This window comes from Eubalaena glacialis, chromosome 10 (genome assembly GCF_028564815.1).
Source record: "Eubalaena glacialis isolate mEubGla1 chromosome 10, mEubGla1.1.hap2.+ XY, whole genome shotgun sequence".
Taxonomy (NCBI): Eukaryota; Metazoa; Chordata; class Mammalia; order Artiodactyla; family Balaenidae; genus Eubalaena; species Eubalaena glacialis.
This window is the reverse complement of record NC_083725.1, coordinates 111,478,492-111,490,666: the sequence shown is the minus strand read 5'-3', so window position 1 is coordinate 111,490,666 and position 12,175 is coordinate 111,478,492.

The window sequence follows — 12,175 nt, the reverse complement described above, 5'->3', positions numbered from 1 at the left end:
AATTGCCTTTGATTTGGTACTCAAAGAAAAATTTAACAGGCTAAGCCAAAAGGGAGGGTAAAGAGATTGATTCTGCAAGATGGCTGAGGTAAGGAAACTTTACAAGTAGCATTTCTTAATATTGCTCAATGGTCATGAAGCTTTATTTAAGTACCCTGTTTCTAAAGCATTTCCGGAACAGAAATTATATTTTTTAATTGTTTGTATTGGGACACTAACTGGGGTCCTTTTAAATAAGAGTTTAACCCCTAAAACTTTGTTTAGAATTTTATAACCAAAACTAAGGTAAAATATCTTTCAATTCCAACATCAGTAGATACCTGGATCCTGAAAATAATATTATTAAGAGTACAAAATGGTGGTTTTGAGTGTGCAGATAACCCACAGTAAAGGGTAACTCAGAAGACTCCTAAAGTTAGGATTCAAAGTCTTCCTAAAAGAATTAAATGCCTGCATAACAATATGTGTTTTGAAGATTGAAATTGTCAAGTATCCATAACCATCCATAACACCATGCATTTAATACTATAAATGAATCATTGCTGTCTGAAAGACAGAGTTAGTTTGAAAGATAGAACATTCTGTCTCAAGATCTATACACAAACATATACTCTGCTTTTCTTAGAAACAATGAACACAGGATCTGCGCTCTGTGTTTTTGTCTTTTCAGGAATCTGACTATGTACCATTGGATCATTCCCCTGTGCATCAAATGATGGGCCCTCTCTTCCATGAGAGAGAAATCTGGCCATCCACTTGCATACTCTATGCAAGTTCCTATGCATACTCAGGAACTCTATTCCTATAGCTGCTTAAGAATTGTGCATCAAATATGCATCAAAACTTAGTAGTTTTCAGAAAGCTGTGATTCATTATGCTATAAGCCATCCCTCACTTTAAAAAATAACTTACTTCTAGTCAAAGAGGAAATTAAAAATATCTAGAGACAGGGACTTCCCTGGCGGTCTAGTGGTTAAGACTCCATGCTTCCACTGCAGGGGCACGGGTTCAATCCCTGGTTGGGGAACTAAGATCCTGCAAGCCACATGGCACAGCCAAAAAGAAAGAAACCTAGAGACAAATGAAAATGAAAACATGACAATCCAAAATCCATGGGAGGATGCAGCAAAGCAGTTCTATGAGGTAAGTTTATAGTGATACAGTCTTACCTCAGGACACAAGAAAAATCTCAAATAAACAACCTAACATTAGACCTAAAGCAACTAGAGAAAGAAGAACAAACAAAACCCAAAGTTAGTAGAAGGAAAGAAATCACAAAGATCAGAACAGAAATAAATGAAAGGTACAATCTCCCAAGACTGAACTAGGAAGAAATAGAAAATATGAACAGACCAATTACAAGTACTGAAATTGAATCTGTGATTTAAAAACTCCCAACAAACAAAAGTCCAGGACCAGATGGCTTCATAGGCGAATTCCATCAAATATTTAGAGAAGAGTTAACATCTATCCTTCTAAAACTATTCCAAAAATTGCAGAGGAAGGAATACTTCTGAACTCATTCTATGAGGCCACCATCACCCTGATACCAAAACTAGACAAAGATACAACAAAAAAAGCAAATTATAGGCCAATATCACTGATGGACACAGATGCAAAAATCCTCAACAAAGTACTAGCAAACTGAATCCAACAATACATTAAAAGGGTCATACACCATGAACAAGTGGGATTTATCCCAGGGATGCAAGGATTTTTTAATATCCACCAATTAATCAGTGTGATACACCACGTTAACAAATTGAAGAATAAAAACCATATGATTACCTAAATAGATGCAGAAAAAGCTTTTGATAAAATTCAACATCCACTTATGATAAAAACTCTCCAGAAAGTGGGCATAGAGGAAACATACCTCAACATAATAAAGGCCATATATGACAAACCAACAGTTAACACCACACTCAATGGTAAAAAGCTGAAAGCCTCTCCTCTAAGATCAGGAACAAGACAAGGATGTCCACTCTCACCACTTGTCTTGGAAGTCCTAGCCAAGACATGGAAGTAACCTAAATATCCATCGACAGATGAATGGATAAAGAAGATGTGATACATATATACAATGGAATATTAGCCATAAAAAAGAATGAAATAATGCCATTTGCAACAACAGGAATGGACCTAGAGAGTGTCATATTAAGTGAGATAAGCCAGACAGAGAAAGACAAATATCATATGATATCACTTATATGTGGAATCTAAGATACAAATGAACTTATATACAAAACAGAAATAGACCCACAGACATAGAAAACAAAGTTATGGTTACCAAAGGTGAAAGGGGGTGGGAATAGCAATAAATTAGAAGTTTGGGATTAACGTATACACACTACTATATATAAAATAGATCACCAACAACAAGGACCTACTGTATAGCACAGGGAACTGTACTCAATATTTTATAATAACCTATAAAGGAAAAGAATCTGATAAAAATTATATATATACATATATATGTGTGTGTGTGTGTGTATAACTGAATCACTTTGCTCTACACCTAAAACTAACACAACATTGTAAATCAACTATACTTCAATTAGAAAAACAAAACTAAAGAGCTATACAATGTGGGACTCACTAGGAAGTCTTACATATCCAATAAAACTCAAAAGTCCGTGTTTGGTTCCTTGGAATGTACTGCAGGACAGTTAAAAAGTGTCTAGCTGCAGACACCTGATAGAACACAGAAATGTGAATGGAAGTTATTTCATACATCATGAGAAGGTTTGCATATTTAAACTAAGAAGTTGATAACATATGAGTGCTCTTTGACATGACCTTCATGTCTGTTGACTCTCATTTACCTTTCAACCCACTGGGGAAAAAACTATCTTCATATTAAAGGGTCTAGGAAGTTCTATTCACTCAATGAAGCAGAAGTTATTGGATTCAGAAGATACATATGTAAGTTATACAGAGTTTTAAATAGAGCAAGAAAACAATGTTAGTTAACCAAAAAGGATTACTTTAGAACACTAATGTTACCACGTTTTTCAAACAACTTAGCTGGTAATAGATGACCTCACCATTTGGGGACATTATTGCATGATTAAGGGTATTATTGTAGCTACTCATAACTTATATGAATGATTTGGGACACTGTCTAGTAATGTAAACATCTCATTATTATGATGAAAATGTATCAAGTCCAAAACACTCCTCTGCAAACACTAAGTGGTAATGATAGTACAGTTGTAGAAAAACACTTCCCAAGAATAAGTTTAGAATGGAAATTAGATATTATAAAATGCTGTGAAGAAGGACCCCAAACAAAGGTTAAGCTCAGAGATGCAAGATGAACACTGCTACAATACAGTTGGTCCTAAGTCAAACTATCGTTTGAATTTAGTATTTTGGGGTGACCTGGAAAAAGGCAATAGTAATACCAAAAGTCTTACTACAAGTATTTATTGTGCTTTAAATTTTTGACGTTTCTCCATTTCTGTTCACCAACACATCCATCTTGTCTTATTTTGTGGGGATAAAAATAAGTCTTTAATTAGTTTTGAAATATGAGATCTGCAGCAAGATTGTTTCCTGCCTTCATCCCACCTACAGTGAGGCTATGGCCTAGAAATGCCTGGGGCACCACCTGGGGCCACTGAGAGCTTCCCACAGACATCTCCCCTTTCAGAACCAAGGTCGTGGCTGGCCCACTATTGTGGTTTTTCTTAGGATTGCAAGATGCCCTCAGCAATAACCATCAGGAAAGTTTGAAAGACAAGGGTTCTTACTCACAGGTCCTGGAGGGTACACAGCATATCTAGGGCCACATAATGAGGTCACAGGTAGAAAGGGAGCCCGGGCCTGGGGTTCTGCTTTTATTGGGGTCCAGGGTTGGGGCCCTAGGTTTTTGCAGACACACCCTTTATTGATGAGTTTATAACATTGAGTAGGAATTAAAGAGGCCAAATGGTCAGTTATCTAAGTCAATAAGAGATGGGGCCTGACTCTATCTGGTGATGTGTTTTTTTGAGATAGCCATCTTTGAAGTGGATGCATCGGCAATCAAAAGCTTAAGTCAGGCACTTGCATTATAATCCAAAAAACTGTCAGGAGTTTATACTACAGAAATATACCTTATATAATGTAGAGCTAGCCTATGTAAGCTAAGTGGGTGAAACAAAACCAAAAGAAGAGGAGCTTCCCTGGTGGCGCAGTGGTTGAGAATCTGCCCGCCAATGCAGGGGACACGGGTTCGAGCCCTGGTCTGGGAAGATCCCACATGCTGCGGAGCAACTAGGCCCGTGAGCCACAATTACTGAGCCTGCACGTCTGGAGCCTGTGCTCCGCAACAAGAGAGGCCACGATAGTTAGAGGCCCGCGCACCGCGATGAAGAGTTGCCCCCCGCTTGCCACAACTAGAGAAAGCCCTTGCACAGAAACGAAGACCCAACACAGCCAAAAATAAATAAATAAATTAATTAATTAATTAAAAAAAAAAAGACAAGAAGAGTATTTCATGACACGTGAAAATTATGTGAAATTCAAATTTCAGTGTCCATAAAAAAAAAGTGTTATTGAAACACAGACATGCTCATTCATTTGCATATTGTCTATTGCTACTTCTGAGCTACAATGACAGAATAGTTGCAATAGATATCATGGTTTACAAGGCATGGCTCACAAAACCTAAAATATTTGCTATCTGCCCCTTTCCAGGAAAAATTTGCCAACCCAGCTAGACTGTCCTGTATAGAGGATACCCCAAGTACATAAATGAAAAGGGAAAACTCACTCTTCATCTCCTACTTTAGTAAATGCCCTCATTCTTAGTAGAAAACCTACTTTTCCCTCATTCTGCATTGTTTGAAAGCAAAATTAGTAGCATAGCACCCTGTCACAAAGACAAATTTGGAACAAGTATTTGGACTTTATAAAAGCAAAAAGACAAAAGTGTGAGAAATGCATCCTACTCTTACGTGAATCTCAATCTCACAAGCCATGACAGGGTAAAAACAAAACAAAACAAAAAACAAAAAAACCCACCTCAAATCAGTCTGCCAACTCATGGGTCACTGGACCCAAATATAATTCATTGCCTTATACACATTTTTTGAGATTCAATCTCCTCTTCCATAACTAAGAAATCAAAGTAAAAGAAGTCACATTCTATCCCTGTTGAAATAGAAAAATATCATGTTGCAATTCTGATCCCCTTCCCCAAAAGTACTCAGGGAAACTCAGCACAGCCAGGTGACAAGAATTAAGAACTATTCCAGTAAAGATGAGTGATCCCCACCCATCGGCACACAATTCTCATTCTTCACACTCTTACTTCTTTTCATCCATTAAACCCTCCCCCTTCCACCAAAAAATTGTACCCTGGAAAAAAGGTTCCTTCCCCCTTTTCTGTATCCATGGCTGAAAATTCCATACAGTGGATGCTCAGTACATGTTTGTTGAAGTGATGAAGCGGTACCCAAGATAGCATAGCCTAACATCAGAACTGAGACTAACACCGGGGTTGTTGGCTTGGTTCAACCTGAGCCCTTGTTTGGCTCCCTCTCTGACTTGTCCAGGACTGTGTATCTATTTGCCTACTTGACATGGCCACTTGTCCAGAATTCATCTTTCTCTGCAAACTGTTCATCATTAAGCAGCCTCATAATCCACCTGACTACCCAGGCCCCAAATCCTAGACATTATCTGTGATCCATTTCCTTTACTCCTTCACCCTCCATACCTAGTCCACCAACAACTCCTGGTCATTGTGCTTTTCAAAAAGATCCCAAGTCTGTCCACCTGTGTGGCCACATTGACTTCCTCTTTGTCCTTGGATGGTGCCATGCTCTCTTCCACATCAGGGCTTTTGTCTTTTGTGTTCCCTTAGCCTGGAATGCCCTTTCACTGAAGCACTGGTGGCTGGCATGCTCTCATCCTTTCTCAGCTTGGACATCACCCCCTTAGGAGGCCATCCCAGAGCATGCTGCTTCTAAGCCCTGCCCTTCCCCACCCAGTTTCCATTTTTGCCCACCACTATCACTTTAAACCACTTGCTGCAATATGAAAGTATCAATTATTTGTTTGTTTATTGTCTATCTTCTATGCCAGAAAGTCAGCTCCATGAGTTCCGTGGCCTTGTGTTTCCTGCCGACTGCATATCTCCCGGGACCTAAAGCAGGGTCTGGCATTGAACGGGTGCTCAAACATTGTTCATTAATATGTGGGAAAGAGAAGAGTTTGACAAGAAAGGAAAAATCACCCGTGTGTTTCCCCATGTTCAGAGAAGAGAAATAAAATGCATACAATATCACTTTGAAGAAAAGGAAAAAAAAAAAAAAGATTTTCTTGGTTAGTGAGTTGGTTCTTGAAGATGAAAATCTCTGCTGGAAGAAAAGACAGCCTCTCAAGCTAGACTGAAAATACTTCAAGGCTCAGACCTTTTCTTTATACTCTAGATCTTCATTCTCTGCCCCGCTCCCCTGCAGCATAGACTAGGACCCTCCCCTGCCCCCTCCACAAATACACAGGCACACACACAGGTGATCCTGGAGAGACAGCAGTGAGCGGTCCCAAAGAGGGATCTCAGTTCCCTGCCCAGGAATTCAACCTGGGTAGCCTGGATGAAAACCAGGAATCCTAGCCACTAGACCACCAGGGGCTAGAGGCTAGAAGCAAAGTTCCCCTGGCTCTTACCCCCATTGAAAGCAAGAGTGTTTCAAGGAGGCAAAAACCGTAAAAACAGGTACAAAGTTTATTATTAGAGACACAGCATAACATCTGGGAAAGCACACAGAGAAACAGTTTGTTTAAGTCAGAAGCAAGGCAGAGAGGATATGGGCGTCCTCTCTAATGAGGAGTGCAGTCCTTCCCGGTCTTTGTTTACATTTGGCCAATTATCTTGTGTCTTTTTCACACCTGACCTGTCCTAGGACTCTCCCCAACATACATGTGCAACTTTTTGCTAAGATGGATCCCACTGCAGAGGCCTATGGGTGCATGTCCACACTTATTATGGGGTGGCACCCCCTCCCCTTTTGTTCCCCAAGGAGCCTTCCCGTGCGTGTGCAGACAGGGAAGTTTTCCTTGACCTCAGGAGTGGTCATCTTATCTCTTTATTCCAGCAGAGCTCAGCTTCTGCCACTACCTTTGTCCTTGGAGTGTCTGGGGGAGAACAAAGCTTCAATTTTGCTCCACTTGACAAACGCCAGCTGTCCAGCCCAGGGGCCCATCTATATCCTACCTCACAGGGAAGAAAAACAAATACTGACTTCTCTGGGGACTTCACAACCAAACCAGACATTATGAGCTGCCTTCGCTGCAGATGGCACTGTTTCATAGGTTTAGAAGGAGCCATGAGGGCCTTTTGGAGAAGAAAAAAGTCAGGGTGAACTTCCATTCGCTCATATAACAAATCTTTGAGCATCTGTTCCAGTTGTTTCCTTGAATCTAAGATTCTTCCAACTTTAGATACACCATTATTTTACGGACCACTAAGATTAAAGAAGCTACCAATTAATCTGACACATTTCGTTACTTAATCTTAGAATCATTCTATGCAAATTAAAAGAGCTCTGTGGACATTTTTAATCGTATCACTCACATGCTGCATACAAAAGCAAATGTAAACAAAGTAGCTGGTGAAAGTAAATCCTAAAATATTTTCATCATGAGTCTGCGTCTTCCAAATCGCTTCCTGGCTCAGAATCATCAGTCCCTGTTTTCTCACATAATTATCATGCTTTGAGCCATCAGAAGCATGGATAATGCAATATCTCTTAAAAGAATGCTCCACTCTTATCTCCAGAATTGCCTGTCCATGGGTGACCCCAATTTCTCAAGTTTTCATGCTGACCCTCTCTGATCTTACCAGGAGGTGTCAACAGAAAATTTCAGATCAAATTCTTCACGTGCAAGTGATCGCAGCTACCGCACACTTGTCCGCCAGCCAACTGGAATGTCATCGATTATAAAGCCTCTGAAATTCGGATGTCTTTTTATATGAAAAAAAAAATGTGCTTGTTAGAATGAGTGAAATATGTTATATGCCAGGTTCTGTTCTAGGCACTGGAGATACAGAAGTGGGGGAAGGAATCTTCTGGAGCTGATACTATAATGAAAGGATACAGAGAATATGAAATAAATAAGTAAAATATGTATCATATTAGATGGTGATAAACACTACAAAAGGTTTAGAGCTGTACATGGGATAAAATTTAAAATAATTTTCTCAGTCAAGGAAGGCCTCACTGTATAACTGAATCACTTTACTGTACACCAGAAACTAACACAACATTGTAAATCAACTATATGTCAACAAAAATTTATAAATAAATAAATAAAACTTCACAGCACAAAAACAAAAGGCCTCACTGAGAAAGTAACATTTAAGCAGAGACCTGAAGTTATCAGGTGAGCCAGCCATAGAAGAATAGGGGGCAGTGAGAATTCCAGCCAGATCATCAAGGTGCCAAGGTCCTAAGGCAGGAGCATGCCTGGCCTATTCAACGAATGACAAGGAGGTCAAACAGCTAAAACAGAGTGAGGGCAGACATAGAGAACAGATGTGTGGTTGCCAAGGGAGAGGGGAGCAGGGGAGGGTTGGATTGGGAGTTTGGGATTAGCAGATGCAAACCATTATATACAGCATGGATAAACAACAAAGTCCTATTGCATAGCATAGGGAACTATAGTCAATATACTGTAATAAGCCATAATGGAAAAGAATATGAAAAAGCATACATATGTATAACTGAATCACTTTGCTGTGCAGCAGAAACTAACACAACACTGTAAATACTTCAATAAAATAAATTTTTAAAAAATAAAGTAGAGTGAGGAGGATGGGGTAGCCTGGTAGGAGTTGAGTGCTGGCACTCCCTAGCCCTCTTCCCTGGAATATAATAAAACCAGACTGCAGAGTGCTTCCTGGGCCATAATTAAGACTGGACCTTGTACGGTGAGTCAGAATGGATGAATAGGCAGAGCACAGAGGTTTTTTACGGCAATGAAATTATTCTGTGTAATACTTTAATGGTGGACACATGTCCAAACCCATAAATGTACAAGAGTGAACATTAAGGTAAACTACAGACTTCGGGTGCGTATGATGAATCTACGGTGACACATCAACTGCAACAGAGGCGCTACTCTGGTGCGGGATGTTGATAATGGGAGGCTGTGCCTGGGCGGGGGCGGGGGGGGGGGGCAGGGGTATATCGGAAATTCCTGTCCCTTCCTCTCAATTTTGCTGTGAACCTAAAACTGCTTTTAAAAAATTAAATCTTTTTTTAAATATAAGAATACATATTATCCCTCTCTATTAGTAGTATTTAAAAAAACACCTTTACACATATTTTTTCCTCCCATTCTCTTATTTTTGTGCATGTGATAAGAACACTTAACCTAAGATCTATCCTCTTAGCAAAATTTTAAATGTACAGTATTGTTAACCACAGGCACTATGGTGTACAGTAGATCTCTAGGACTTATACAGCATTGGGATAACTGGATATCCACATGCAAGAGAATAAAATTGGACCCCTATGGTACACCATTCACAAAAATCAACTCAAAATGGATTAACGACTTAAATATAAGACCTGAAACTGGAAAACTCCTGGAAGAAAACATAGAGAAAATCTTCTTGACATTGGCCTTGGCAATGATTTCTTGGATATGACACTGAAAGCACAAGTAACAAAAGCAAAAATAGACAAATGGGACCACATCACACTAAAAAGCTTCTGCACAGCAAAGGAAACCATCAACAAAGTGAAAAGGCACCTATGGAATGGGAGAAAATATTTGCAAACCACATATCTGATAAAGGGTTAATGTCCAAAATAGCATAAATAAATAAATAACCTGATTTTAAAATGGCCAAAGGACTTGAATAGATATTTCTCAAAAGAAGACATACAAATAACCAACACATATATGGAAAAGTGCTCAATATCACTAATCAGGGAAATGCAAAACCACAGTAAGATATCACCTCACATCCGTTAGAGTGGCTATTATCATAAATGAAATATAACAAGTGATGGCAAGAATGTGGAGAAAAAAGAACCCTTGTGCACTGTTGGGGGGAATGTAAATTGGTGCAGCCATTATGGAAAACAGTAGGAAGAGTCTTCAAAAACTTAAAATAGAACTGACATAGGATCCAGCAATCCCATTCTGGGTATATATCTAAAGGAAATGAAAACAGGATCTCAAAGAGATATCTGTCCTCTCATGTTCACTGAGGCACTATCCACAATAGCCAAGATATGGAAGCATCCTAAATGTCCATCAATGGATGAATGGATAAAGAAAATATGATATTTACATACAATGTGATATTATTCATCTTTAAAAATAAGGAAATCCTGTCATTTGCAACTACATGGATGAACCTGGAGTACATTATGCTAAGTGGAAGAAGCCAGACACAGAAGAACAAAAAATACATGACCCCACTTATATGAAGAATCTAAATAACCTAAGTAATTAAACTCATAGGAGAAAGTATAATGGTGGTTATCAGGGACTAAGGCAGAAAGGAGATGCCTTCGTCATCTAACAAAGAGATGTTGGTCAAAGGGCATAAAGTTTCCCATTGGCCTTTGTTATTAGGAGCAAATACTCCTGTCAAAGCCACCACGCTGAAGGCCCATCACTGGCAATCATTCAATTAAATCACCATCGACCCAATATTTCTCACCTATTTTGCAACAGCCCAGACCTAGTAAAAATCAAGGGGCTAAGGAAAAGCAGCTCTCTTAACCACAGAGAGGCCTTCATCTTGATAATGAAGACTCCCAGCAAGGACTGTTCAGGAAACAGAAGGTGAAGGTTTAGGAAGCCTCGCAAGATTTTAGGCCTGTGCCTGTGCTCAGGTGCAAAGAGTTACCCACCAAAGGAAAACTTTTACAGCACTATCACTCAGCCTCCTGAAAGGACCATTTTTATGACCGCTCTGGTACTCAAAAGTGTATGTAGGTCTCATACAATTAAACAGCTCTTTTCCATGTTCGTGGACCTGGGGGATCTCTGAAATTCCTGAGAGTTTGTCCTACATAGGTCAAGTGACTTATAGGGGGCTTTGTGGGATCAATTTAGGGATGCCACAAAGCTTTGTCTTAACTGATGGGGTTCTTTGATTACATACTCGAAGTCATTATTTCAGATTTAAGGTGAATCCTCCAAAAATATTTTGTTAAAATGCAATTATCTCCCTCTGGGGCACTGAGGGGGGCAGCTACAACAGACTTGAAGGCTTTTATCCACCTAGACAGGCAAGTTGAAGGGGATTCAAACCTAGAGGACCATCCTAGCCTGCTATGGAAATAAGCTTGGTGGAATCCCACCCTCCAAAGTGAATTCTTAATTAGCTTCAGATCAATTGAAAGTACTGTCAAATAAGAAATCCAAAACTCATTAGAAGAAAATATTATCAATTTACCTTGTTCCTAGAATCCAAGAATGAAAATTAACCTCATCCTATTGATCTTGGAGAAAGGTAAAGAAATATTCATACTACAGCTGTTCCCAATAGGCCTGCGGTGTAGTCAAGCTTTGTATTCTGTCTCCTTGTTGACCCAATGGTGTTCATTTCCACCATGGCTACTAAATCTTTCTTAAAGGACTTAAGCTACCAACAGTAAAGGATTATTATGTTTCTACTGAATTGAAAATATGATGTGTCCACAATTCAGAAAACTGCTAAACAGTAGAACAGTACTGCCTGCATCTGCCAATATTAATAACATCTGTGGAAGATTAGAGTATAAAAGACACCGTTCAGATCTGGCTTTGCTTCTTGCTAGCAAAGTGAACATGGCAATTCCACCTCTTAGGCTTTGTTCTCTGATTTGGAAAGTGAACTTGATAAAGAACACCTTGTAAAAGTGCAGACATACAAGCCAATATTATTCGGGCTCTATATTCAAGGTGTAATTTATAAGAAAAAGAAAAGAACTTTTCAAGCAACCGGAAAATTAAAGGATATGACATTTATATGCCCACCACTCAGCTGTAACAGATTTTAACATTTTTATGTTTGTTTCAGATATATTTTAGAAATAAAACATTACAATGGAGACCCCCCCCCACCATGTGCCCCTAGTTAATGCAATTCTCCTTTCCTCTCCTGAGATAGTAACCATCATTCCCATGCATGGTTTTACACTTTTATTAAATGCGTATATATAGATAGCGTTCGTTT